This window comes from Dendrobates tinctorius, unplaced genomic scaffold, assembly GCF_039654945.1.
Source record: "Dendrobates tinctorius isolate UK_male_01 unplaced genomic scaffold, ASM3965494v1 ptg000126l, whole genome shotgun sequence".
NCBI lineage: Eukaryota > Metazoa > Chordata > Amphibia > Anura > Dendrobatidae > Dendrobates > Dendrobates tinctorius.
In genome coordinates this window covers 5,809,697-5,837,601 of record NW_027361794.1, presented here as the reverse complement: position 1 = coordinate 5,837,601, position 27,905 = coordinate 5,809,697, and the positions used below count along the sequence as shown (strand labels likewise).

Here is a 27,905-nt window from a genome sequence, read left to right as displayed (position 1 = left end):
CTGTACAGTGAGGCCTCATTATACACCTGTATAAGGATCTAGTGACACAGTGTAGACTGTTATTCAGCATTGCTGTTTCCTCAGATTGTCAGCTCTTGTGATCAGGCCCCAGCTCCTCGCTCCGGTGTCTCCTGTACAGTGAGGCCTCATTATACACCTGTATAAGGATCTAGTGACGCAGTGTAGACTGTTATTCAGCATTGCTGTTTCCTCAGATTGTCAGCTCTTGTGATCAGGCCCCAGCTCCTCGCTCCGGTGTCTCCTGTACAGTGAGGCCTCATTATACCCCTGTATAAGGATCTAGTGACGCAGTGTAGACTGTTATTCAGCATTTTTGTGTCCTCAGATTGTCAGCTCTTGTGATCAGGCCCCTGCTCATCGCTCCAGTCTCTCCTGTACAGTGAGGCCTCATTATACACCTGTATAAGGGTCTAGTGACGCAGTGTAGACTGTTATTCAGCATTGCTGTTTCCTCAGATTGTCAGCTCTTGTGATCAGACCCTTGCTCCTCGCTCCGCTCTCTCCTGTACAGTGAGGCCTCATTATACCCCTGTATAAGGATCTAGTGATGCAGTGTAGACTGTTATTCAGCACTGTCGTTTCCTCAGATTGTCAGCTCTTGTGATCAGACCCCTGCTCCTCGCTCCGCTCTCTCCTGTACAGTGAGGCCTCATTATACTCCTGTATAAGGATCTAGTGATGCAGTGTAGACTGTTATTCAGCACTGTCGTTTCCTCAGATTGTCAGCTCTTGTGATCAGACCCCTGCTCCTCGCTCCGCTCTCTCCTGTACAGTGAGGCCTCATTATACTCCTGTATAAGGATCTAGTGATGCAGTGTAGACTGTTATTCAGCACTGTCGTTTCCTCAGATTGTCAGCTCTTGTGATCAGACCCCTGCTCCTCGCTCCGCTCTCTCCTGTACAGTGAGGCCTCATTATACCCCTGTATAAGGATCTAGTGACGCAGTGTAGACTGTTATTCAGCATTGCTGTCTCCTCAGATTGTCAGCTCTTGTGATCAGGCCCCTGCTCCTCGCTCCAGTCTCTCCTGTACAGTGAGGCCTCATTATACACCTGTATAAGGATCTAGTGATGCAGTGTAGACTGTTATTCAGCATTGCTGTCTCCTCAGATTGTCAGCTCTTGTGATCAGGCCCCTGCTCCTCGCTCCGGTCTCTCCTGTACAGTGAGGCCTCATTATACCCCTGTATAAGGATCTAGTGATGCAGTGTAGACTGTTATTCAGCACTGTCATTTCCTCAGATTGTCAGCTCTTGTGATCAGACCCCTGCTCCTCGCTCCGCTCTCTCCTGTACAGTGATGCCTCATTATACCCCTGTATCAGGATCTAGTGATGCAGTGTAGACTGTTATTCAGCATTGCTGTTTCCTCAGATTGTCAGCTCTTGTGATCAGGCCCCTGCTCCTCGCTCCGGTCTCTCCTGTACAGTGAGGCCTCATTATACCCCTGTATAAGGATCTAGTGACGCAGTGTAGACTGTTATTCAGCATTGCTGTCTCCTCAGATTGACAGCTCTTGTGATTAGGCCCCTGCTCCTCGCTCCGGTCTCTCCTGTACAGTGAGGCCTCATTATACTCCTGTATAAGGATCTAGTGACGCAGTGTAGACTGTTATTCAGCATTGCTGTTTCCTCAGATTGTCAGCTCTTGTGATCAGACCCCTGCTCCTCGCTCCGCTCTCTCCTGTACAGTGAGGCCTCATTATACCCCTGTATAAGGATCTAGTGATGCAGTGTAGACTGTTATTCAGCACTGTCATTTCCTCAGATTGTCAGCTCTTGTGATCAAACCCCTGCTCCTCGCTCCGCTCTCTCCTGTACAGTGATGCCTCATTATACCCCTGTATCAGGATCTAGTGATGCAGTGTAGACTGTTATTCAGCATTGCTGTTTCCTCAGATTGTCAGCTCTTGTGATCAGGCCCCTGCTCCTCGCTCCGGTCTCTCCTGTACAGTGAGGCCTCATTATACCCCTGTATAAGGATCTAGTGACGCAGTGTAGACTGTTATTCAGCATTGCTGTCTCCTCAGATTGACAGCTCTTGTGATTAGGCCCCTGCTCCTCGCTCCGGTCTCTCCTGTACAGTGAGGCCTCATTATACTCCTGTATAAGGATCTAGTGACGCAGTGTAGACTGTTATTCAGCATTGCTGTTTCCTCAGATTGTCAGCTCTTGTGATCAGACCCTTGCTCCTCGCTCCGCTCTCTCCTGTACAGTGAGGCCTCATTATACCCCTGTATAAGGATCTAGTGATGCAGTGTAGACTGTTATTCAGCACTGTCGTTTCCTCAGATTGTCAGCTCTTGTGATCAGACCCCTGCTCCTCGCTCCGCTCTCTCCTGTACAGTGAGGCCTCATTATACTCCTGTATAAGGATCTAGTGATGCAGTGTAGACTGTTATTCAGCACTGTCGTTTCCTCAGATTGTCAGCTCTTGTGATCAGACCCCTGCTCCTCGCTCCGCTCTCTCCTGTACAGTGAGGCCTCATTATACTCCTGTATAAGGATCTAGTGACACAGTGTAGACTGTTATTCAGCATGGCTGTTTCCTCAGATTGTCAGCTCTTGTGATCAGGCCTCTGCTCCTCGCTCCGGTCTCTCCTGTACAATGAGGCCTCATTATACTCCTGTATAAGGATCTAGTGACGCAGTGTAGACTGTAATTCAGCATTGCTGTGTCCTCAGATTGTCAGCTCTTGTGATCAGGCCCCTGCTCCTCGCTCCGGTCTCTCCTGTACAGTGAGGCCTCATTATACCCCTGTATAAGGATCTAGTGACGCAGTGTAGACTGTAATTCAGCATTGCTGTCTCCTCAGATTGTCAGCTCTTGTGATCAGGCCCCTGCTCCTCGCTCCGGTCTCTCCTGTACAGTGAGGCCTCATTATACTCCTGTATAAGGATCTAGTGACGCAGTGTAGACTGTTATTCAGCACTGTCGTTTCCTCAGATTGTCAGCTCTTGTGATCAGGCCCCAGCTCCTCGCTCCGGTCTCTCCTGTACAGTGAGGCCTCATTATACTCCTGTATAAGGATCTAGTGACGCAGTGTAGACTGTTATTCAGCATTGCTGTGTCCTCAGATTGTCAGCTCTTGTGATCAGGCCCCTGCTCCTCGCTCCGGTCTCTCCTGTACAGTGAGGCCTCATTATACTCCTGTATAAGGATCTAGTGACGCAGTGTAGACTGTTATTCAGCACTGTCGTTTCCTCAGATTGTCAGCTCTTGTGATCAGGCCCCTGCTCCTCGCTCCGGTCTCTCCTGTACAGTGAGGCCTCATTATACTCCTGTATAAGGATCTAATGACGCAGTGTAGACTGTTATTCAGCATGGCTGTTTCCTCTGATTGTCAGCTCTTGTGATCAGGCCTCTGCTCCTCGCTCCGGTCTCTCCTGTACAGTGAGGCCTCATTATACTCCTGTATAAGGATCTAGTGACGCAGTGTAGACTGTAATTCAGCATTGCTGTGTCCTCAGATTGTCAGATCTTGTGATCAGGCCCGCGCTCCTCGCTCCGGTCTCTCCTGTACAGTGAGGCCTCATTATACCCCTGTATAAGGATCTAGTGATGCAGTGTAGACTGTTATTCAGCACTGTCATTTCCTCAGATTGTCAGCTCTTGTGATCAGACCCCTGCTCCTCGCTCCGCTCTCTCCTGTACAGTGAGGCCTCATTATACCCCTGTATAAGGATCTAGTGATGCAGTGTAGACTGTTATTCAGCATTGCTGTTTCCTCAGATTGTCAGCTCTTGTGATCAGGCCCCCGCTGTCATGTCGGACGCTGTTCACACCACAGCGTCCGGCAGGCAGAGGTAGTTCCACCTCCAGCCACTATAGCCTCAGTGGCGCCGGCCTGATCTTCAGGCTCTCGGGGGTTAATCCTGCTGGGACCAGGTTGGATGGTTAGTCACGCCCACGGTCTTTAAATAGTCATGCTGGCCTATGGGCGTCGCCGATTATATCTTGTGTTTCATACCAAGTGGTTCCGGTCTGGAGTGGAGGTGTTGCAGAGAGAGAAAGATTCGTATCTGGTGTCGCATGATCTGTCGTTATCCTTTCTCCTTCCCATATTTGTGTTTAGTTGTGCCCTGTTCACATTACTGTATATTCCTGTGTGTGTGCGGCGCAGTGCAGTTTAAGTTCTCCCTGTCTGTCTTTATTTGTGTGGGGGCTTTGGTGGTTTGTCTCCTCACTGGGTGGAGGGTGGAGGGTTAAGTGCAGGGCTGAGCAGGAGATAAGGAAAGGGTGGAGGCTCAGGCATTTGCACCTTCAGCAAAAACCCTGAGTTGAGGGTCAGACAGGGTTTCCCCTAGTGAAAGGGACACCACAGGGGCCCCGGGTATTTTCGCCTTAGTTGTCCTAAGCCCCGCGTGACATTATAATCGGCCCACATTTTTCAGGAGTCCATGGATTCCATGGATTCCATAACCCGCCAGTTGGCGGCGCTGTCCTTACAGGTCTCCGAGTTGAAAGGGGCAGTTCAGCAGCAGGGCCTGGTAGTAGCGAAGGTGCAAACGGCATCTGCAGGTGTCGGTGCAGAGCCGAAGATCCCGCTGCCAGAACGATTCTCGGGAACGCAGCAAATTTGTCATATTTCGGGAGGCCTGCAAGTTATACTTCCGCATGCGCCCGGTCTCCTCAGGTAATGAGGCTCAGCGGGTGGGCCTGGTGTTATCATTACTGAGTGGGGACCCCCAAGCATGGGCATTTTCCTTACCAGCTGACTCTGCTACATTTCATTCTGTCGATAATGTTTTTTCTGCACTCGGGCTCATTTATGATGATCCCGACAGATTAGCTCTAGCAGAATCTAAAATCCGCGCCCTCCATCAGGGGGAACGTATGGCGGAAGACTATTGCTCCGAGTTTCGCCGTTGGGCAGTAGACACACAGTGGAACGACCCAGCGCTGCGGAGTCAGTTTATTCATGGGGTTTCAGGAAGAGTTAAACAGGCCCTCCTGATGTATGAGACTCCGGCATCGTTAGAGTCTGCCATGAGTTTGGTTATACGTATTGATCACCGTTTGCGTCAGGGGGCACAGGAGACGCTACCCCTGGGGGAAAGCAGGGGTGCAAGTGTGGTTGCTGCAGGTGAGCCCACGGAACCTATGCAAATTACGGGGGTGTCACAGGTTAAGTGTCGCGTCCCTGGGTTCACGAAGCCCGGAACATGTTTTTACTGTGGTAAAAGGAACCATTATGTTAACGCTTGTCCTGTGCTACCGAAGAAGGTCACACCGGCGGAAAACTACTAAGCTCAGTGGGTATGGAGGAGACCCAACTGAGCGTATGCATATCCTCCATGATGGTATCTCAATGTATGCTCCCTGCCAAGGTTATTATCGCGGGCAGAGAGCTACCAATATCAGTGTTTTGTGGATAGCGGTTCCGCCACCAATCTCATAGATGAGGAGTTTGCACGCACTGCCGGGTTTAAGATCGAAAAACTCCCTCATCCTATTCAGGTGGTTACCATTAATGCCGCTCCCCTCCCTCAGGGGGAGATTACGGAGTTTGTGGCTGAGGTGAAACTCCACATTGGGGTCCTACATTCGGAGTGGGTTACATGTAGGGTCCTCCGTAATCTCCCAGCACAAATGGTCTTGGGTTTTCCATGGTTGTCCAGGCACAACCCAGTGATTGATTGGAAAACTCAGGACATAGTCCAATGGAGTGGTTTCTGCCAGGACAATTGCTTGGCCACATGTGTGTCCGCCGTGACGCCCAGCCTTCCGGAGGCTTTGCAGGATTTCGCGGATGTTTTCTCTGAGAAGGGTTGCTCAGAACTGCCTCCACATAGAGCCTATGACTGTGCGATTAGGTTAAAACCGGGGGCCAAATTACCTAAGGCCAGGATGTTTAATATTTCTGGTCCAGAGAGACAAGCTCTGAAAGACTACATCGCGGAGAGTCTGAGCAAAGGACACATCCGGCCTTCGTCCTCGCCTGTAGCAGCGGGGTTTTTCTTCATTAAGAAGAAAGATGGGGGGTTACGGCCGTGTCTGGATTTCCGGGAGTTAAACCAGATTACGATCCGTGATCCATACCCTATGCCTTTGATCCCTGATTTGTTCAACCAGGTGGCGGGGGCAAAGTGGTTTTCCAAGCTTGACCTCAGGGGCGTATAACCTCATAAGGGTCCGTCAAGGGGATGAGTGGAAGACGGCCTTTAACACTCCTGAGGGTCATTTTGAGAGCCTGGTTATGCCATTTGGGTTGACAACCGCGCCTGCTGTTTTCCAACATTTTATTAATGACGTGTTTGCTCATGTCCTGGGGAGATTTGTGATTGTATACCTGGATGATATCCTCATTTATTCGAGCGACCGGGACATTCATTTAGAGCATGTCAGGCAGGTGTTACAGTTGCTCCGTGAGAATAAGCTCTATGCTAAGCTAGAAAAATGCTTATTTTTTGTTCAGGAGTTGCCTTTTTTGGGATATATTGTGTCCGCCGCAGGGTTTAAAATGGACACAGCTAAGGTGCAAGCGGTGCTACAATGGGAAAGGCCTGATAATCTGAAAGCGCTCCAGCGGTTCCTTGGGTTTGCTAATTATTATAGGAAATTTATAAAACACTTTTCTACTATAGCCAAACCGCTCACGGACATGACAAAAAAAGGTACCGATCTGACTAGCTGGTCTGAGGTGGCGATACGTGCATTTGAGCGTCTGAAGAACAGTTTTGCTTCAGCCCCCATCCTGGTGCAACCGGACGTGTCTAAACCTTTTGTGGTGGAGGTTGATGCGTCTGAGGTGGGAGTGGGGGCAGTACTGTCACAGGGCTCATCTTTGAGCGATATGCATCCATGCGCCTACTTCTCCAAGAAGCTGTCGCCGGCCGAACGGAATTATGATATCGGCAACAGGGAGTTGTTGGCCATCAAATTGGCTTTTGAGGAATGGCGACACTTCTTGGAGGGGGCGGCTCACCAGGTCACAGTCATCACCGACCATAAGAACCTGCTCTATCTTGAGTCGGCCAAACGTCTGTCTCCTAGGCAGGCCCGCTGGGCATTGTTCTTTACACGTTTCAATTTTCTGGTGACTTACCGTCCCGGGGCTAAAAACACCAAGGCGGATGCCTTGTCCAGGTGTTTTCCGGGGGTAGAACCTCGGGAAGAGCCGGTACCCATCCTCCAGGAAGGTGTAGTGGTTTCGGCTCTCACGACTGAGGTAGAGGCGGAGATTGCCGAGGCCCAAGAGGAGGTACCGCCAGGACTTCCCGCCAACAAATCATTTGTACCCCTTCATCTTCGTCTTAAGGTGTTGAGGGAACATCACGACTCAGTACTGGCTGGTCATCCAGGGGTTAAGGGCACCTTGGAGCTGGTATCGCGTTGTTTCTGGTGGCCCAAAATCCGGCAGGACGTGGTCTCGTACGTGGCAGCTTGCATCACGTGTGCAAGGGCCAAGTCGCCCCGAGCCCGTCCTGCTGGCACGCTACAGCCTCTGGGGGTACCTAATAGGCCATGGACAGAAATCTCCATGGATTTTATCACTGACTTGCCAGTCTCGGCGGGGAACACGGTCATCCTGGTGGTGGTTGACCGATTTTCAAAGATGGCGCATTTTGTCTCATTGCCCTCCTTGCCCAATGCGAAGACGTTGGCTCAGGTGTTTGTGCAGGAGGTGGTCAGACTCCACGGAGTTCTGTCGGACATAGTATCTGATAGGGGAACTCAATTTGTTGCGAGGTTTTGGAAAGCTTTTTGCTCACGTTTGGGGATCAAGTTGTCACATTCATCGGCGTTTCATCCACAGTCAAATGGTCAAACTGAGCGCATGAACCAAAATCTGGAGCAGTATTTACGATGCTTTGTGTCCGACAACCAAGAGGAGTGATCTACTTTCCTTCCTCTGGCTGAGTTCGCGTTAAATAATCACCGTCAAGAGTCATCGGGAGAGTCTCCGTTCTTTTGTGTTTACGGTCAACATCCTCAGTTTTGTACCTTACGCCAGGGTGACTCGGGGGGGCGTCCCGGAGGAGGACCAGCTAGGAGCTCAATTATCATCAGTCTGGAGGAGGGTGAAACAGCGATTGTTGAGCATGAGTGCGAGGTACAAGCGGGTGGCTGACAGTAGACGCGTGCCAGGTCCGGACCTGTGTGTGGGTGAATGGGTGTGGTTAGCGACTAAAAATATAAAACTCAAAATTCCATCTATAAAATTGGGTCCAAGGTTTATTGGGCCTTTTAAGATTGCTGCCATCATTAACCCAGTTGCTTATCGGTTGGAACTTCCTGCGGTGTACAAGATACACAACGTGTTTCACAGGGCTTTATTGAAAAAGGTGGTAGGCTCTGTGGACACGACGCCGATGCCACCTCCAGTCATGGTGGATGGCGATTTAGAGTTTGAAGTCTCCAAGGTAGTGGACTCTCGAGTAGTGCGCCGTACTCTTCAGTATTTGGTACACTGGCGGGGGTATGGTCCGGAGGAGAGGTCTTGGGTACCAGCCTCGGACATACATGCAGATCGGCTGGTCAGTTCTTTTCACCGTCGTCATCCGGACAAGCCGGGTCCTATGAGTCTTGAGGGTCCGTAGGTCCCTCGTAGAAGACGGGGTAATGTCATGTCGGACGCTGTTCACACCACAGCGTCCGGCAGGCAGAGGTAGTTCCACCTCCAGCCACTATAGCCTCAGTGGCGCCGGCCTGATCTTAAGGCTCTCGGGGGTTAATCCTGCTGGGACCAGGTTGGATGGTTAGTCACGCCCACGGTCTTTAAATAGTCATGCTGGCCTATGGGCGTCGCCGATTATAGCTTGTGTTTCATACCAAGTGGTTCCGATCTGGAGTGGAGGTGTTGCAGAGAGAGAAAGATTCGTATCTGGTGTCGTATGATCCGTCGTTATCCTTTCTCCTTCCCATATTTGTGTTTAGTTGTGCCCTGTTCACATTACTGTATATTCCTGTGTGTGTGCGGCGCAGTGCAGTTTAAGTTCTCCCTGTCTGTCTTTATTTGTGTGGGGGCTTTGGTGGTTTGTCTCCTCACTGGGTGGAGGGTGGAGGGTTAAGTGCAGGGCTGAGCAGGAGATAAGGAAAGGGTGGAGGCTCAGGCATTTGCACCTTCAGCAAAAACCCTGAGTTGAGGATCAGACAGGGTTTCCCCTAGTGAAAGGGACACCACAGGGGCCCCGGGTATTTTCGCCTTAGTTGTCCTAAGCCCCGCGTGACACCCGCCCCTCGCTCCGGTCTCTCCTGTACATTGAGGCCTCATTATACCCCTGTATAAGGATCTAGTGACGCAGTGTAGACTGTTATTCAGCATTGCTGTCTCCTCAGATTGTCAGCTCTTGTGATCAGGCCCCTGCTCCTCGCTCCGGTCTCTCCTGTACAGTGAGGCCTCATTATACCCCTGTATAAGGTTCTAGTGACGCAGTGTAGACTGTTATTCAGCATTGCTGTTTCCTCAGATTGTCAGCTCTTGTGATCAGGCCCCTGCTCCTCGCTCCGGTCTCTCCTGTACAGTGAGGCCTCATTATACCCCTGTATAAGGATCTAGTGATGCAGTGTAGACTGTTAGTCAGCATTGCTGTTTCCTCAGATTGTCAGCTCTTGTGATCAGGCCCCCGCTCCTCGCTCCGGTCTCTCCTGTACAGTGAGGCCTCATTATACCCCTGTATAAGGATCTAGTGATGCAGTATAGACTGTTATTCAGCATTGCTGTCTCCTCAGATTGTCAGCTCTTGTGATCAGGCCCCTGCTTCTCGCTCCGGTCTCTCCTGTACAGTGAGGCCTCATTATACCCCTGTATAAGGATCTAGTGACGCAGTGTAGACTGTTATTCAGCATTGCTGTTTCCTTAGATTGTCAGCTCTTGTGATCAGGCCCCCGCTCCTCGCTCCGGTCTCTCCTGTACAGTGAGGCCTCATTATACTCCTGTATAAGCATCTAGTGACGCAGTGTAGACTGTTATTCAGCATTGCTGTGTCCTCAGATTGTCAGCTCTTGTGATCAGGCCCCGGCTCCTCGCTCCGGTCTCTCCTGTACAGTGAGGCCTCATTATACACCTGTATAAGGATCTAGTGACGCAGTGTAGACTGTTATTCAGCATTTTTGTGTCCTCAGATTGTCAGCTCTTGTGATCAGGCCCCTGCTCATCGCTCCGGTCTCTCCTGTACAGTGAGGCCTCATTATACACCTGTATAAGGGTCTAGTGACGCAGTGTAGACAGTTATTCAGCACTGTCGTTTCCTCAGATTGTCAGCTCTTGTGATCAGGTCCCGGCTCCTCGCTCTGGTCTCTCCTGTACAGTGAGGCCTCATTATACTCCTGTATAAGGATCTAGTGACGCAGTGTAGACTGTTATTCAGCATGGCTGTTTCCTCAGATTGTCAGCTCTTGTGATCAGGCCTCTGCTCCTCGCTCCGGTCTCTCCTGTACAGTGAGGCCTCATTATACTCCTGTATAAGGATCTAGTGACGCAGTGTAGACTGTAATTCAGCATTGCTGTGTCCTCAGATTGTCAGATCTTGTGATCAGGCCCCTGCTCCTCGCTCCGGTCTCTCCTGTACAGTGAGGCCTCATTACACCCATGTATAAGGATCTAGTGACGCAGTGTAGACTGTTATTCAGCATTGCTGTCTCCTCATATTGTCAGCTCTTGTGATCAGGCCCCTGCTCCTCGCTCCGGTCTCTCCTGTACAGTGAGGCCTCATTATACCCCTGTATAAGGATCTAGTGACGCAGTGTAGACTGTTATTCAGCATTGCTGTCTCCTCAGATTGTCAGCTCTTGTGATCAGGCCCCTGCTCCTCGCTCCGGTCTCTCCTGTACAGTGAGGCCTCATTATACCCCTGTATAAGGATCTAGTGACGCAGTGTAGACTGTTATTCAGCATTGCTGTTTCCTCAGATTGTCAGCTCTTGTGATCAGACCCCTGCTCCTCGCTCCGCTCTCTCCTGTACAGTGAGGCCTCATTATATCCCTGTATAAGGATCTAGTGATGCAGTGTAGACTGTTATTCAGCATTGCTGTTTCCTCACATTGTCAGCTCTTGTGATCAGGCCCCCGCTCCTCGCTCCGGTCTCTCCTGTACATTGAGGCCTCATTAAACTCCTGTATAAGGATCTAGTGACGCAGTGTAGACTGTAATTCAGGATTGCTGTGTCCTCAGATTGTCAGATCTTGTGATCAGGCCCCTGCTCCTTGCTCCGGTCTCTCCTGTACAGTGAGGCCTCATTATACTCCTGTATAAGGATCTAGTGACGCAGTGTAGACTGTTATTCAGCACTGTCGTTTCCTCAGATTGTCAGCTCTTGTGATCAGGCCCCGGCTCCTCGCTCTGGTCTCTCCTGTACAGTGAGGCCTCATTATACTCCTGTATAAGGATCTAGTGACGCAGTGTAGACTGTTATTCAGCACTGTCGTTTCCTCAGATTGTGAGCTCTTGTGATCAGACCCCTGCTCCTCGCTCCGCTCTCTCCTGTACAGTGAGGCCTCATTATACCCCTGTATAAGGATCTAGTGATGCAGTGTAGACTGTTATTCAGCATTGCTGTTTCCTCAGATTGTCAGCTCTTGTGATCAGGTCCCCGCTCCTCGCTCCGGTCTCTCCTGTACAGTGAGGCCTCATTATACCCCTGTATAAGGATCTAGTGATGCAGTGTAGACTGTTATTCAGCATTGCTGTCCCCTCAGATTGTCAGCTCTTGTGATCAGGCCCCTGCTCCTCGCTCTGGTCTCCTGTACAGTGAGGCCTCATTATACCCCTGTATAAGGATCTAGTGACGCAGTGTAGACTGTAATTCAGCATTGCTGTGTCCTCAGATTGTCAGCTCTTGTGATCAGGCCCCTGCTCCTCGCTCCGGTCTCTCCTGTACAGTGAGGCCTCATTATACCCCTGTATAAGGATCTAGTGATGCAGTGTAGACTGTTATTCAGCATTGCTGTTTCCTCAGATTGTCAGCTCTTGTTATCAGACCACTACTCCTCGCTCCGCTCTCTCCTGTACAGTGAGGCCTCATTATACCCCTGTATAAAGATCTAGTGACGCAGTGTAGACTGTTATTCAGCATTGCTGTCTCCTCAGATTGTCAGCTCTTGTGATCAGGCCCCTGCTCATCGCTCCGGTCTCTCCTGTACAGTGAGGCCTCATTATACACCTGTATAAGGATCTAGTGACGCAGTGTAGACTGTTATTCAGCATTGCTGTTTCCTCAGATTGTCAGCTCTTGTGATCAGGCCCCCGCTCCTCGCTCCGGTCTCTCCTGTACAGTGAGGCCTCATTATACTCCTGTATAAGGATCTAGTGACGCAGTGTAGACTGTTATTCAGCATTGCTGTGTCCTCAGATTGTCAGCTCTTGTGATCAGGCCCCGGCTCCTCGCTCCGGTCTCTCCTGTACAGTGAGGCCTCATTATACACCTGTATAATGATCTAGTGACACAGTGTAGACTGTTATTCAGCATTGCTGTTTCCTCAGATTGTCAGCTCTTGTGATCAGACCCCTGCTCCTCGCTCCGCTCTCTCCTGTACAGTGAGGCCTCATTATACCCCTGTATAAGGATCTAGTGATGCAGTGTAGACTGTTATTCAGCACTGTCGTTTCCTCAGATTGTCAGCTCTTGTGATCAGACCCCTGCTCCTCGCTCCGCTCTCTCCTGTACAGTGAGGCCTCATTATACCCCTGTATAAGGATCTAGTGACGCAATGTAGACTGTTATTCAGCACTGTCGTTTCCTCAGATTGTCAGCTCTTGTGATCAGGCCCCTGCTCCTCGCTCCGGTCTCTCCTGTACAGTGAGGCCTCATTATACCCCTGTATAAGGATCTAGTGACGCAGTGTAGACTGTTATTCAGCATTGCTGTTTCCTCAGATTGTCAGCTCTTGTGATCAGGCCCCGGCTCCTCGCTCCGGTCTCTCCTGTACAGTGAGGCCTCATTATACCCCTGTATAAGGATCTAGTGACGCAGTGTAGACTGTTATTCAGCATTGCTGTTTCCTCAGATTGTTAGCTCTTGTGATCAGGCCCCTGCTCCTCGCTCCAGTCTCTCCTGTACAGTGAGGCCTCATTATACCCCTGTATAAGGATCTAGTGACGCAGTGTAGACTGTTATTCAGCATGGCTGTTTCCTCAGATTGTCAGCTCTTGTGATCAGGCCCCTGCTCCTCGCTCCGGTCTCTCCTGTACAGTGAGGCCTCATTATACCCCTGTATAAGGATCTAGTGACGCAGTGTAGACTGTTATTCAGCATGGCTGTTTCCTCAGATTGTCAGCTCTTGTGATCAGGCCTCTGCTCCTCGCTCCGGTCTCTCCTGTACAGTGAGGCCTTATTATACCCCTGTATAAGGATCTAGATTTGTAGTGTAGACTGTTATTCAGCATTGCTGTGTCCTCAGATTGTCAGCTCTTGTGATCAGGCCCCGGCTCCTCGCTCCGGTCTCTCCTGTACAGTGAGGCCTCATTATACCCCTGTATCAGGATCTAGTGATGCAGTGTAGACTGTTATTCAGCATTGCTCTTTCCTCAGATTGTCAGCTCTTGTGATCAGGCCCCCACTCCTCGCTCCGGTCTCTCCTGTACAGTGAGGCCTCATTACACTCCTGTATAAGCATCTAGTGACGCAGTGTAGACTGTTATTCAGCATTGCTGTGTCCTCAGATTGTCAGCTCTTGTGATCAGGCCCCGGCTCCTCGCTCCGGTCTCTCCTGTACAGTGAGGCCTCATTATACACCTGTATAAGGATCTAGTGACGCAGTGTAGACTGTTATTCAGCATTTTTGTGTCCTCAGATTGTCAGCTCTTGTGATCAGTCCCCTGCTCATCGCTCCGGTCTCTCCTGTACAGTGAGGCCTCATTATACCCCTGTATAAGGATCTAGTGACGCAGTGTAGACTGTTATTCAGCATGGCTGTTTCCTCAGATTGTCAGCTCTTGTGATCAGGCCCCTGCTTCTCGCTCCGGTCTCTCCTGTACAGTGAGGCCTCATTATACTCCTGTATAAGGATCTAGTGACGCAGGGTAGACTGTTATTCAGCATTGCTGTGTCCTCAGATTGTCAGCTCTTGTGATCAGACCTCTGCTCCTCGTTCCGGTCTCTCCTGTACAGTGAGGCCTCATTATACTCCTGTATAAGGATCTAGTGACGCAGTGTATACTGTTATTCAGCATTGCTGTGTCCTCAGATTGTCAGCTCTTGTGATCAGACCTCTGCTCCTCGCTCCGGTCTCTCCTGTACAGTGAGGCCTCATTATACCCCTGTATAAGGATCTAGTGACGCAGTGGAGACTGTTATTCAGCACTGTCGTTTCCTCAGATTGTCAGCTCTTGTGATCAGGCCCCGGCTCCTCGCTCCGGTCTCTCCTGTACAGTGAGGCCTCATTATACTCCTGTATAAGGATCTAGTGACGCAGTGTAGACTGTTATTCAGCATTGCTGTTCCCTCAGATTGTCAGCTCTTGTGATCAGACCTCTGCTCCTCGCTCCGGTCTCTCCTGTACAGTGAGGCCTCATTATACCCCTGTATAAGGATCTAGGTTTGTAGTGTATACTGTTATTCAGCATTGCTGTTTCCTCAGATTGTCAGCTCTTGTGATCATGCCCCGGCTCCTCGCTCCGGTCTCTCCTGTACAGTGAGGCCTCATTATACCCCTGTATAAGGATCTAGTGACGCAGTGTAGACTGTTATTCAGCATTGCTGTTTCCTCAGATTGTCAGCTCTTGTGATCAGGCCCCCGCTCCTCGCTCCGGTCTCTCCTGTACAGTGAGGCCTCATTATACTCCTGTATAAGCATCTAGTGACGCAGTGTAGACTGTTATTCAGCATTACTGTTTCCTCACATTGTCAGCTCTTGTGATCAGGCCCCAGCTTCTCGCTCCGGTCTCTCCTGTACTGTGAGGCCTCATTATACACCTGTATAAGGATCTAGTGACACAGTGTAGACTGTTATTCAGCATTACTGTTTCCTCAGATTGTCAGCTCTTGTGATCAGGCCCCAGCTCCTCGCTCCGGTCTCTCCTGTACAGTGAGGCCTCATTATACTCCTGTATTAGGATCTAGTGACGAAGTGTAGACTGTTATTCAGCATGGCTGTTTCCTCAGATTGTCAGCTCTTGTGATCAGGCCCCGGCTCCTCGCTCCGGTCTCTCCTGTACAGTGAGGCCTCATTATACTCCTGTATAAGGATCTGGTGACGCAGTGTAGACTGTTATTCAGCATTGCTGTGTCCTCAGGTTGTCAGCTCTTGTGATCAGGCCCCTGCTCCTCGCTCCGGTCTCTCCTGTACAGTGAGGCCTCATTATACCCATGTATAAGGATCTAGTGATGCAGTGTAGACTGTTATTCAGCACTGTCGTTTCCTTAGATTGTGAGCTCTTGTGATCAGGCCTCTGCTCCTCGCTCCGGTCTCTCCTGTGCAGTGAGGCCTCATTATACCCCTGTATAAGGATCTAGTGACGCAGTGTAGACTGTTATTCAGCATTGCTGTTTCCTCAGATTGTCAGCTCTTGTGATCAGGCCCCTGCTCCTCGCTCCGCTCTCTCCTGTACAGTGAGGCCTCATTATACCCCTGTATAAGGATCTAGTGATGCAGTGTAGACTGTAATTCAGCATTGCTGTGTCCTCAGATTGTCAGTTCTTGTGATCAGGCCCGGGCTCCTCGCTCCGCTCTCTCCTGTCCAGTGAGGCCTCATTATACCCCTGTATAAGGATCTAGTGACGCAGTGTAGACTTTTATTCAGCATTGCTGTGTCCTCAGATTGTCAGCTCTTGTGATCAGGCCCCTGCTCCTCGCTCCGGTCTCTCCTATACAGTGAGGCCTCATTATACCCCTGTATAAGGATCTAGTGACGCAGTGTAGACTGTTATTCAGCATTTCTCTTTCCTCAGATTGTCAGCTCTTGTGATCAGGCCCCCGCTCCTCGCTCCGGTCTCTCCTGTACAGTGAGGCCTCATTATACTCCTGTATAAGCATCTAGTGATGCAGTGTAGACTGTTATTCAGCATTGCTGTTTCCTTAGATTGTCAGCTCTTGTGATCAGGCGCCTGCTCCTCGCTCCGGTCTCTCCTGTACAGTGAGGCCTCATTATACCCCTGTATAAGGATCTAGTGACGCAGTGTAGACTGTTATTCAGCATTGCTGTTTCCTCAGATTGTCACCTCTTGTGATCAGGCCCCCGCTCCTCGCTCCGGTCTCTCCTGTACAGTGAGGCCTCATTATACTCCTGTATAAGCACCTAGTGACGCAGTGTAGACTGTTATTCAGCATTACTGTTTCCTCAGATTGTCAGCTCTTGTGATCAGGCCCCAGCTCCTCGCTCCGGTCTCTCCTGTACAGTGAGGCCTCATTATACCCCTGTATAAGGATCTAGTGATGCAGTGTAGACTGTTATTCAGCATTGCTGTTTCCTTAGATTGTCAGCTCTTGTGATCAGGCCCCTGCTCCTCGCTCCGGTCTCTCCTGTACAATGAGGCCTCATTATACCCCTGTATAAGGATCTAGTGACGCAGTGTAGACTGTTATTCAGCATTGCTGTTTCCTCAGATTGTCAGCTCTTGTGATCAGGCCCCCGCTCCTCGCTCCGGTCTCTCCTGTACAGTGAGGCCTCATTATACTCCTGTATAAGCATCTAGTGACACAGTGTAGACTGTTATTCAGCATTACTGTTTCCTCAGATTGTCAGCTCTTGTGATCAGGCCCCAGCTCCTCGCTCCGGTCTCTCCTGTACAGTGAGGCCTCATTATACTCCTGTATTAGGATCTAGTGATGAAGTGTAGACTGTTATTCAGCATGGCTGTTTCCTCAGATTGTCAGCTCTTGTTATCAGGCCTTTGCTCCTCGCTCCGGTCTCTCCTGTACAGTGAGGCCTCATTATACTCCGGTATAAGGATCTAGTGACGTAGTGTAGACTGTTATTCAGGATTGCTGTTTCCTCAGATTGTCAGCTCTTGTGATCAGACCCCTGCTGCTCGCTCCGCTCTCTCCTGTACAGTGAGGCCTCATTATACCCCTGTATAAGGATCTAGTGATGCAGTGTAGACTGTTATTCAGCACTGCTGCTTCCTCAGATTGTCAGCTCTTGTGATCAGGCCCCTGCTCCTCGCTCCGGTCTCTCCTGTACAGTGAGGCCTCATTATACCCCTGTATAAGGATCTAGTGACGCAGTGTAGGCTGTTATTCAGCATGGCTGTTTCCTCAGATTGTCAGCTCTTGTGATCAGGCCCCGGCTCCTCGCTCCGGTCTCTCCTGTACAGTGAGGCCTCATTATACTCCTGTATAAGGATCTGGTGACGCAGTGTAGACTGTTATTCAGCATTGCTGTGTCCTCAGGTTGTCAGCTCTTGTGATCAGGCCCCTGCTCCTCGCTCCGGTCTCTCCTGTACAGTGAGGCCTCATTATACTCCTGTATAAGGATCTAGTGACGCAGTGTAGACTGTTATTCAGCATTGCTGTTTCCTCAGATTGTCAGCTCTTGTGATCAGGCCCCTGCTCCTCGCTCCGGTCTCTCCTGTACAGTGAGGCCTCATTATACCCCTGTATAAGGATCTAGTGACGCAGTGTAGACTGTTATTCAGCACTGTCGTTTCCTCAGATTGTCAGCTCTTGTGATCAGACCCCTGCTCCTCGCTCCGCGCTCTCCTGTACAGTGAGGCCTCATTATACCCCTGTATAAGGATCTAGTGATGCAGTGTAGACTGTTATTCAGCATTGCTGTTTCCTCAGATTGTCAGCTCTTGTGATCAGGCCCCTGCTCCTCGCTCCGGTCTCTCCTGTACAGTGAGGCCTCATTATACCCCTGTATAAGGATCTAGTGACGCAGTGTAGACTGTTATTAAGCATTTTTGTGTCCTCAGATTGTCAGCTCTTGTGATCAGGCCCCTGCTCATCGCTCCAGTCTCTCCTGTACCGTGAGGCCTCATTATACACCTGTATAAGGGTCTAGTGACACAGTGTAGACTGTTATTCAGCATTGCTGTTTCCTCAGATTGTCAGCTCTTGTGATCAGGCCCCTGCTCCTCGCTCCGGTCTCTCCTGTACAGTGAGGCCTCATTATACTCCTGTATGTAGGATCTAGTGACGCAGTGTAGACTGTTATTCAGCACTGTCGTTTCCTCAGATTGTCAGCTCTTGTGATCAGGCCCCGGCTCCTCGCTCTGGTCTCTCCTGTACAGTGAGGCCTTATTATACTCCTGTATAAGGATCTAGTGACGCAGTGTAGACTGTTATTCAGCATGGCTGTTTTCTCAGGTTGTCAGCTCTTGTGATCAGGCCCCTGCTCCTCGCTCCGGTCTCTCCTGTACAGTGAGGCCTCATTATACCCCTGTATAAGGATCTAGTGACGCAGTGTAGACTGTTATTCAGCATTGCTGTGTCCTCAGATTGTCAGATCTTGTGATCAGGCCCCTGCTCCTCGCTCCGGTCTCTCCTGTACAGTGAGGCCTCATTATACCCCTGTATAAGGATCTAGTGACGCAGTGTAGACTGTTATTCAGCATTGCTGTTTCCTCAGATTGTCAGCTCTTGTGATCAGGCCCCCGCTCCTCGCTCCGGTCTCTCCTGTACAGTGAGGCCTCATTATACCCCTGTATAAGGATCTAGTGACGCAGTGTAGACTGCTATTCAGCATTGCTGTCTTTTCAGATTGTCAGCTCTTGTGATCAGGCCCCTGCTCCTCGCTCCGGTCTCTCCTGTACAGTGAGGCCTCATTATACCCCTGTATAAGGATCTAGTGACGCAGTGTAGACTGTTATTCAGCATTGCTATTTCCTCAGATTGTCAGCTCTTGTGATCAGGCCCCTGCTCCTCGCTCCGGTCTCTCCTGTACAGTGAGGCCTCATTATACCCCTGTATAAGGATCTAGTGACGCAGTGTAGACGGTAATTCAGCATTGCTGTCTCCTCAGATTGTCAGCTCTTGTGATCAGGCCCCTGCTCCTCGCTCTGGTCTCTCCTGTACAGTGAGGCCTCATTATACCCCTGTATAAGGATCTAGTGACGCAGTGTAGACTGTTATTCAGCATTGCTGTTTCCTCAGATTGTCAGCTCTTGTGATCAGGCCCCTGCTCCTCGCTCTGGTCTCTCCTGTACAGTGAGGCCTCATTATACCCCTGTATAAGGATATAGTGATGCAGTGTAGACTGTTAATCAGCATGGCTGTTTTCTCAGATTGTCAGCTCTTGTGATCAGGCCTCTGCTCCTCGCTCCGGTCTCTCCTGTACAGTGAGGCCTCATTATACCCTTGTATAAGGATCTAGTGATGCAGTGTAGACTGTTATTCAGCATTGCTGTGTTCTCAGATTGTCAGCTCTTGTGATCAGGCCCCTGCTCCTCGCTCCGGTCTCTCCTGTACAGTGAGGCCTCATTATACCCCTGTATAAGGATCTAGTGACGCAGTGTAGACTTTTATTCAGCATTGCTGTTTCCTCAGATTGTCAGCTCTTGTGATCAGACCCCTGCTCCTCGCTCCGCTCTCTCCTGTACAGTGAGGCCTCATTATACCCCTGTATAAGGATCTAGTGATGCAGTGTAGACTGTTATTCAGCACTGTCGTTTCCTTAGATTGTGAGCTCTTGTGATCAGACCCCTGCTCCTCGCTCCGCTCTCTCCTGTACAGTGAGGCCTCATTATACTCCTGTATAAGCATCTAGTGACGCAGTGTAGACTGTTATTCAGCATGGCTGTTTTCTCAGATTGTCAGCTCTTGTGATCAGGCCTCTGCTCCTCGCTCTGGTCTCTCCTGTACAGTGAGGCCTCATTATTCTCCTGTATAAGGATCTAGTGACGCAGTGTAGACTGTTATTCAGCATTGCTGTGTCCTCAGATTGTCAGATCTTGTGATCAGGCCCCTGCTCCTCGCTCCGGTCTCTCCTGTACAGTGAGGCCTCATTATACTCCTGTATAAGGATCTAGTGACGCAGTGTAGACTGTTATTCAGCATGGCTGTTTTCTCAGATTGTCAGCTCTTGTGATCAGGCCTCTGCTCCTCGCTCTGGTCTCTCCTGTACAGTGAGGCCTCATTATTCTCCTGTATAAGGATCTAGTGACGCAGTGTAGACTGTTATTCAGCATTGCTGTGTCCTCAGATTGTCAGATCTTGTGATCAGGCCCCTGCTCCTCGCTCCGGTCTCTCCTGTACAGTGAGGCCTCATTATACCCCTGTATAAGGATCTAGTGACACAGTGTAGACTTTTATTCAGCATTGCTGTTTCCTCAGATTGTCAGCTCTTGTGATCAGACCCCTGCTCCTCGCTCCGCTCTCTCCTGTACAGTGAGGCCTCATTATACCCCTGTATAAGGATCTAGTGATGCAGTGTAGACTGTTATTCAGCACTGTCGTTTCCTTAGATTGTGAGCTCTTGTGATCAGGCCTCTGCTCCTCGCTCCGGTCTCTCCTGTGCAGTGAGGCCTCATTATACCCCTGTATAAGGATCTAGTGACGCAGTGTAGACTGTTATTCAGCATTGCTGTTTCCTCAGATTGTCAGCTCTTGTGATCAGGCCCCTGCTCCTCGCTCCGCTCTCTCCTGTACAGTGAGGCCTCATTATACCCCTGTATAAGGATCTAGTGATGAAGTGTAGACTGTTATTCAGCATTGCTGTTTCCCCAGATTGTCAGCTCTTGTGATCAGGCCCCTGCTCCTCGCTCCGGTCTCTCCTGTCCAGTGAGGCCTCATTATACCCCTGTATAAGGATCTAGTGACGCAGTGTAGACTGTTATTCAGCATTTTTGTGTCCTCAGATTGTCAGCTCTTGTGATCAGGCCCCTGCTCATAGCTCCGGTCTCTCCTGTACAGTGAGGCCTCATTATACACCTGTATAAGGGTCTAGTGATGCAGTGTAGACTGTTATTCAGCACTGTCGTTTCCTCAGATTGTCAGCTCTTGTGATCAGACCCCTGCTCCTCGCTCCGCTCTCTCCTGTACAGTGAGGCCTCATTATACTCCTGTATAAGGATCTAGTGATGCAGTGTAGACTGTTATTCAGCACTGTCGTTTCCTCAGATTGTCAGCTCTTGTGATCAGACCCCTGCTCCTCGCTCCGCTCTCTCCTGTACAGTGAGGCCTCATTATACTCCTGTATAAGGATCTAGTGATGCAGTGTAGACTGTTATTCAGCACTGTCGTTTCCTCAGATTGTCAGCTCTTGTGATCAGGCCCCTGCTCCTCGCTCCGCTCTCTCCTGTACAGTGAGGCCTCATTATACCCCTGTATCAGGATCTAGTGACGCAGTGTAGACTGTTATTCAGCATTGCTGTTTCCTCAGATTGTCAGCTCTTGTGATCAGGCCCCTGCTCCTCGCTCCGCTCTCTCCTGTACAGTGAGGCCTCATTATACTCCTGTATAAGGATCTAGTGACGCAGTGCAGACTGTTATTCAGCATTTTTGTGTCCTCAGATTGTCAGCTCTTGTGATCAGGCCCCTGCTCATCGCTCCGGTCTCTCCTGTACAGTGAGGCCTCATTATACCCCTGTATAAGGATCTAGTGATGCAGTGTAGACTGTTATTCAGCACTGTCATTTCCTCAGATTGTCAGCTCTTGTGATCAGACCCCTGCTCCTCGCTCCGCTCTCTCCTGTACAGTGAGGCCTCATTATACCCCTGTATAAGGATCTAGTGATGCAGTGTAGACTGTTATTCAGCATTGCTGTTTCCTCAGATTGTCAGCTCTTGTGATCAGGCCCCCGCCCCTCGCTCTGGTCTCTCCTGTACATTGAGGCCTCATTATACCCCTGTATAAGGATCTAGTAACGCAGTGTAGACTGTTATTCTGCATTGCTGTCTCCTCAGATTGTCAGCTCTTGTGATCAGGCCCCTGCTCCTCGCTCCGGTCTCTCCTGTACAGTGAGGCCTCATTATACCCCTGTATAAGGTTCTAGTGACGCAGTGTAGACTGTTATTCAGCATTGCTGTTTCCTCAGATTGTCAGCTCTTGTGATCAGGCCCCAGCTCCTCGCTCCGGTCTCTCCTGTACAGTGAGGCCTCATTATACCCCTGTATAAGGATCTAGTGATGCAGTGTAGACTGTTATTCAGCATTGCTGTTTCCTTAGATTGTCAGCTCTTGTGATCAGGCCCCGGCTCCTCGCTCCAGTCTCTCCTGTACAGTGAGGCCTCATTATACCCCTGTATAAGTATCTAGTGACGCAGTGTAGACTGTTATTCAGCATTGCTGTTTCCTCAGATTGTCAGCTCTTGTGATCAGGCCCCTGCTCCTCGCTCCGGTCTCTCCTGTACAGTGAGGCCTCATTATACCCCTGTATAAGGATCTAGTGACGCAGTGTAGACTGTTATTCAGCATGGCTGTTTCCTCAGATTGTCAGCTCTTGTGATCAGGCCCCGGCTCCTCGCTCCGGTCTCTCCTGTACAGTGAGGCCTCATTATACTCCTGTATAAGGATCTGGTGACGCAGTGTAGACTGTTATTCAGCATTGCTGTGTCCTCAGGTTGTCAGCTCTTGTGATCAGGCCCCTGCTCCTCGCTCCGGTCTCTCCTGTACAGTGAGGCCTCATTATACCCCTGTATAAGGATCTAGTGACGCAGTGTAGACTGTAATTCAGCATTGCTGTTTCGTCAGATTGTCAGATCTTGTGATCAGGCCCCTGCTCCTCGCTCCGGTCTCTCCTGTACAGTGAGGTATCATTATACCCCTGTATAAGGATCTAGTGACGCAGTGTAGACTGTTATTCAGCATTGCTGCTTCCTCAGATTGTCAGCTCTTGTGATCAGGCCCCGGCTCCTCGCTCCGTTCTCTCCTGTACAGTGAGGCCTCATTATACCCCTGTATAAGGAGCTAGTGACGCAGTGTAGACTGTTATTCAGCATTGCTGTTTCCTCAGATTGTCAGCTCTTGTGATCAGGCCCCTGCTCCTCGCTCCGGTCTCTCCTGTACAGTGAGGCCTCATTATACCCCTGTATAAGGATCTAGTGACGCAGTGTAGACTGTTATTCAGCATTGCTGTTTCCTCAGATTGTCAGCTCTTGTGATCAGACCTCTGCTTCTCGCTCCGGTCTCTCCTGTACAGTGAGGCCTCATTATACCCCTGTATAAGGATCTAGTGACGCAGTGTAGACTGTTATTCAGCATTGCTGTGTCCTCAGATTGTCAGCTCTTGTGATCAGGCCCCTGCTCCTCGCTCCGGTCTCTCCTGCACAGTGAGGCCTCATTATACTCCTGTATAAGGATCTAGTGACGCAGTGTAGACTGTTATTCAGCACTGCTGCTTCCTTAGATTGTCAGCTGTTGTGATCAGGCCCCTGCTCCTCGCTCCGGTCTCTCCTGTACAGTGAGGCCTCATTATACCCCTGTATAAGGATCTAGGTTTGTAGTGTAGACTGTTATTCAGCATTGCTGTTTCCTCAGATTGTCAGCTCTTGTGATCAGGCCCCGGCTCCTCGCTCTGGTCTCTCCTGTACAGTGAGACCTCATTATACCCCTGTATAAGGATCTAGGTTTGTAGTGTAGAATGTTATTCAGCATTGCTGTTTCCTCAGATTGTCAGCTCTTGTGATCAGGCCCCTGCTCCTCACTCCGGTCTCTCCTGTACAGTGAGGCCTCATTATACTCCTGTATAAGGATCTAGTGACGCAGTGTAGACTGTTATTCAGCATTGCTGTCTCCTCAGATTGTCAGCTCTTGTGATCAGGCCCCTGCTCCTCACTCCGGTCTCTCCTGTATAGTGAGGCCTCATTATACCCCTGTATAAGGATCTAGTGACACAGTGGAGACTGTTATTCAGCATTGCTGTGCCCTCAGATTGTCAGCTCTTGTGATCAGGCCCCAGCTCCTCGCTCCGGTCTCTCCTGTACAGTGAGGCCTCATTATACTCCTGTATAAGGATCTAGAGATGCAGTGTAGACTGTTATTCAGCATTGCTGTCTCCTCAGATTGTCAGCTCTTGTGATCAGGCTCCCGCTCCTCGCTACGGTCTCTCCTGTATAGTGAGGCCTCATTATACTCCTGTATAAGCATCTAGTGACGCAGTGTAGACTTTTATTCAGCATTGCTGTGTCCTCAGATTGTCTGCTCTTGTGATCAGGCCCCGGCTCCTCGCTCCGGTCTCTCCTGTACAGTGAGGCCTCATTATACCCCTGTATAAGGGTCTAGTGACGCAGTGTAGACTGTTATTCAGCATTGCTGTTTCCTCAGATTGTCAGCTCTTGTGATCAGGCCCCTGCTCCTCGCTCCGGACTCTCCTGTACAGTGAGGGCCTCATTATACCCCTGTATAAGGATCTAGTGACGCAGTGTACACTGTTATTCAGCATTGCTGTGTCGATTGTCTGCTCTTGTGATCAGTCCCCGGCTCCTCGCTCTGGTCTCTCCTGTACAGTGAGGCCTCATTATACCCCTGTATAAGGATCTAGTGACGCAGTTGTTAAATATTATTAGTTATGGATTTATATTAGTTATGGATTTATATATTAGTTATGGAGTTGTATTCTTATCACACTCAGTTCTGTACTGGACATTGCCTTCCATTGACACTGCATGTGCTATTTTAGCAAGTGGTAAATGTCAGCTCCACTACATATTTAAGTTTAGCTTGAGGTAAATGTCAAACAACATATATACAGAGATCACGTGCCTTAAGAGACGTATATAATTCATGGCTAACTGTAGACGTCACTCGCTCCTTCCCTCACCATCATGAGACACAGATGCAAGATGTCATCTCTGCACAGACATAGCTGAACAGCTGTTATGTAACTTTGCTATTTGAGAAGCTGAACAGAGCCAGACGCCATTTTACCATTTGCCATCCCAGAGAAAGAAGGTGACAAGCTTTTGCTATGAACTAATGGACAATCTCTCTTTCACCTATTTTTATGCTTTTCTGTAATAATCTTTTCTTTGATGGAAGAATCCAAATAAACCACTACATTTTTATCTGGTAACTAGTCCTGAGTATTTTACAAGAATACGCATTATTTTACATTGGAGAGCCAGCCAGATCTGAATTTTTGTATTTTTTTGTGGATTTCCCTCAACTTGCCCAAAAGTGGGTTGAACTTTGCTAACGTCAGTCATATGTGCAAGTTATCTGGAACTCCACTACTCACAAAAATCAGACAGAACCTAGAAGTGAGGACTAAGAAGTGCCAGATAGATTGAGAAGTACTACAAGTGCCAAAGTGCCAGACGTGCTGAAGACAGACGTGTGAAGACAAGAGCCCAGCGTTGTCCATCAAAGGAACAAGCTGAGATATTTCAAGGTAAGAAATGGATGTCATTAATTCTTATGCTAAGCAGAGTAAATTGAAATTTAAGTCTGTAGACGAGTCTAATTCAGAAGTATTATGGCTTGGCTTATATGCAGAGTGTGAAAAAGAAAATCTAAAGTTAGATTCTAAGTTGTTATCCTTTACTAGAGAAAGAGAGAAATTTAAAAATATTTTTCAAATGGTAGATGTATTCCATAAACTTGTAACAGAGAAATTTAAAAATGACTGTGCAAAGGAAAATGGTGATGTTCCCGAGATACATTGTAATGTAGAAAAGCAGTTACAAGATGAAAGGCAAATAGTAGCAGCAGCCATTCAATGTGACCTTGCAGACGTGGAACAAGATGGAGAAGCAGGAGGAGACTTCAAAACTGACGTAGATGACGTACAAGGGAAAGACGTACCACTAAAAATAGACGACTCACAGGCCCAACTCCGAAGTAAAGTAAGGAAAAGTCTGCTAAAAATATGCAAAATCATTCCTGCATATGATAACAAAATCTATGTTTGTAGAAACTCTGAGGTTTTTGAAAGTTGTGTTGACAAATTTGATTTATCTAATGAGGAGAAGAATCAGTTGTTCAAAATGTGGATCCCTGTAAACTTTGCTAGGAGATTGACTTTAAAGTTATCTGGTGAAACACATGAGCATTTAAATGATAAGGACAGATTAAAAATTCTTATCTTTTGTTCATCAAATGAAAATCATCCAGATATTGATATTCTTCAAAAATTAAGGATTGGTCGGAAAGAATGTAGTTTTACGTTTATGTCCATATATGAACGTCTGTACAAAATGCTGAGTGAGAATGTCAAAACACAGTCCCTCATAAGGAGTTTTGTAAGCAAATTTTGGTTTTTAAATCCTGCATCTCGTGTTATTGCGTCACAAAAAGATTCTTTATTTGAATGTGCGCAATCCCTTGATTTTGCTAGAAAACACGAGAATCGTGAAAGGAAAGTAAATCGTGCTAATTTTGTCAAGACAGGCAGAGTAAAATCTTATCAGAAGCCTGTATTAGCATAGCCTTCTAAAATGAGTTTTCCCGAAATCAAATCTATGAAGAATGAAGAAAATCACATGTTTGTTATAAGCCTTATGGAATGATGCAAAGGACCACCGGAAAAAACAGATTGAATTAAGAAAAATGATGAGTTTTGATCTTTTTTCTGTAAAAAAGATGGCCGAATCTGACAGACAGAAGCAGGTGGTGAGTGACATAATTGACTTTGAGCTGAAGGGTCCATCTGAGCAGCTCAGAAAATCTGTTAACTTCAAAGTAGCAAGAATATTTAAAGACATCTTTTACAGGGAAAGAGTGGGTGTAGGAATTGGCTAAAAAAGTAATTATATATATTGTGTAAAAGAATTATACAATTAGTCAGTTATATGTAATTATTTTATAGAGTATAATTCTGTAGTTCTATAGTTTTGTAGATACATATTCATACAGTATATATAGAATGTTTGTAGGAGTAGAGATTGTAGAACTGTATTTTCTAGTGAAAATTAAAATCTAGAATTATGAATATGATATTAACCTTCTCTTTTATTTTTCCTTAGAATTTTCATTTAAAAGCAGGACTTAATCGGAAAAATTCTCTTACAAGGATTTATGCCTTTATTTACACAGGAAGTTGCAATAATTGCATGATTTTATATATTTAACACTTTAAAGGAAATAACTAATAGCATTTTAAAATGTGTTCTGTGTGTGCCTTTACTTCATGGCAGGAATGACAACCACAGCATGTGAAATTTGAACCTTAGGCTGGAGTCACACACAAGGAATAAAAAAATCGGTCCCATTTTATCGGTCCGAAATCGCACAAAGGTATCTTAACCAGTGATGCGTTTTTGATGCGATTTATCTTCATTGATGCGATTATAATCGCATGTAAGGATCCTTTTGACATCCTTCTGGCGAGATTTTCTCGCAGGAAAGCAAAATGGACATATAATGGAGCCTAATGACTGGTTTCCCCACACAAACTAATTAATAGATATAGACACATTAAATAAATATATATATTTTATACATGTCATAGAGACACATTAATATATATATTTCTAGTTCATACAGTTCTTAATTGCAGAATAGCCGCAGACACATTAGCCAGCTTTTGTATAATTCTGCTCCTGCCCGACATGAAATGACACATGGTTTACATATAGTTAACCATTTCATTTCATGTTTTTTATTTTATGTCTCTCACTATTAATTATATGAGGGCTTGTGGGTTAAATTTTGGAGTTGTAGGGGTTCATTTAAGGGGTTAATTCGTTGTATTAAATTGCGGAGACTCCCGCTGACGTCACTGAGGCTGCAGGGAGTCCCCGTAATTTAATACAACTAATTAACCCCTTAAATGAACCCCTACAACTCCAAAATTTAACCCACAAGCCCTCATATAATTAATAGTGAGAGACATAGTTAACCATTTCATTTCATGTTTTTTATTTTATGTCTCTCACTATTAATTATATGAGGGCTTGTGGGTTAAATTTTGGAGTTGTAGGGGTTCATTTAAGGGGTTAATTAGTTGTATTAAATTACGGGGACTCCCTGCAGCCTCAGTGACGTCAGCGGGAGTCTCCGCAATTTAATACAACGAATTAACCCCTTAAATGAACCCCTACAACTCCAAAATTTAACCCACAAGCCCTCATATAATTAATAGTGAGAGACATAAAATAAAAAACATGAAATGAAATGGTTAACTAT

The 27,905-nt window shown here is 48.2% G+C and overlaps 1 protein-coding gene across 2 annotated transcripts in view; it reads right to left on the bottom strand.

Moving 5' to 3' along the window:
• Nucleotides 1-27,905, bottom strand: part of LOC141047235 (uncharacterized) — a 376,268-nt gene that overhangs the window by 227,422 nt on the left and 120,941 nt on the right. The gene's annotated exons all lie outside the window — the stretch shown is intronic.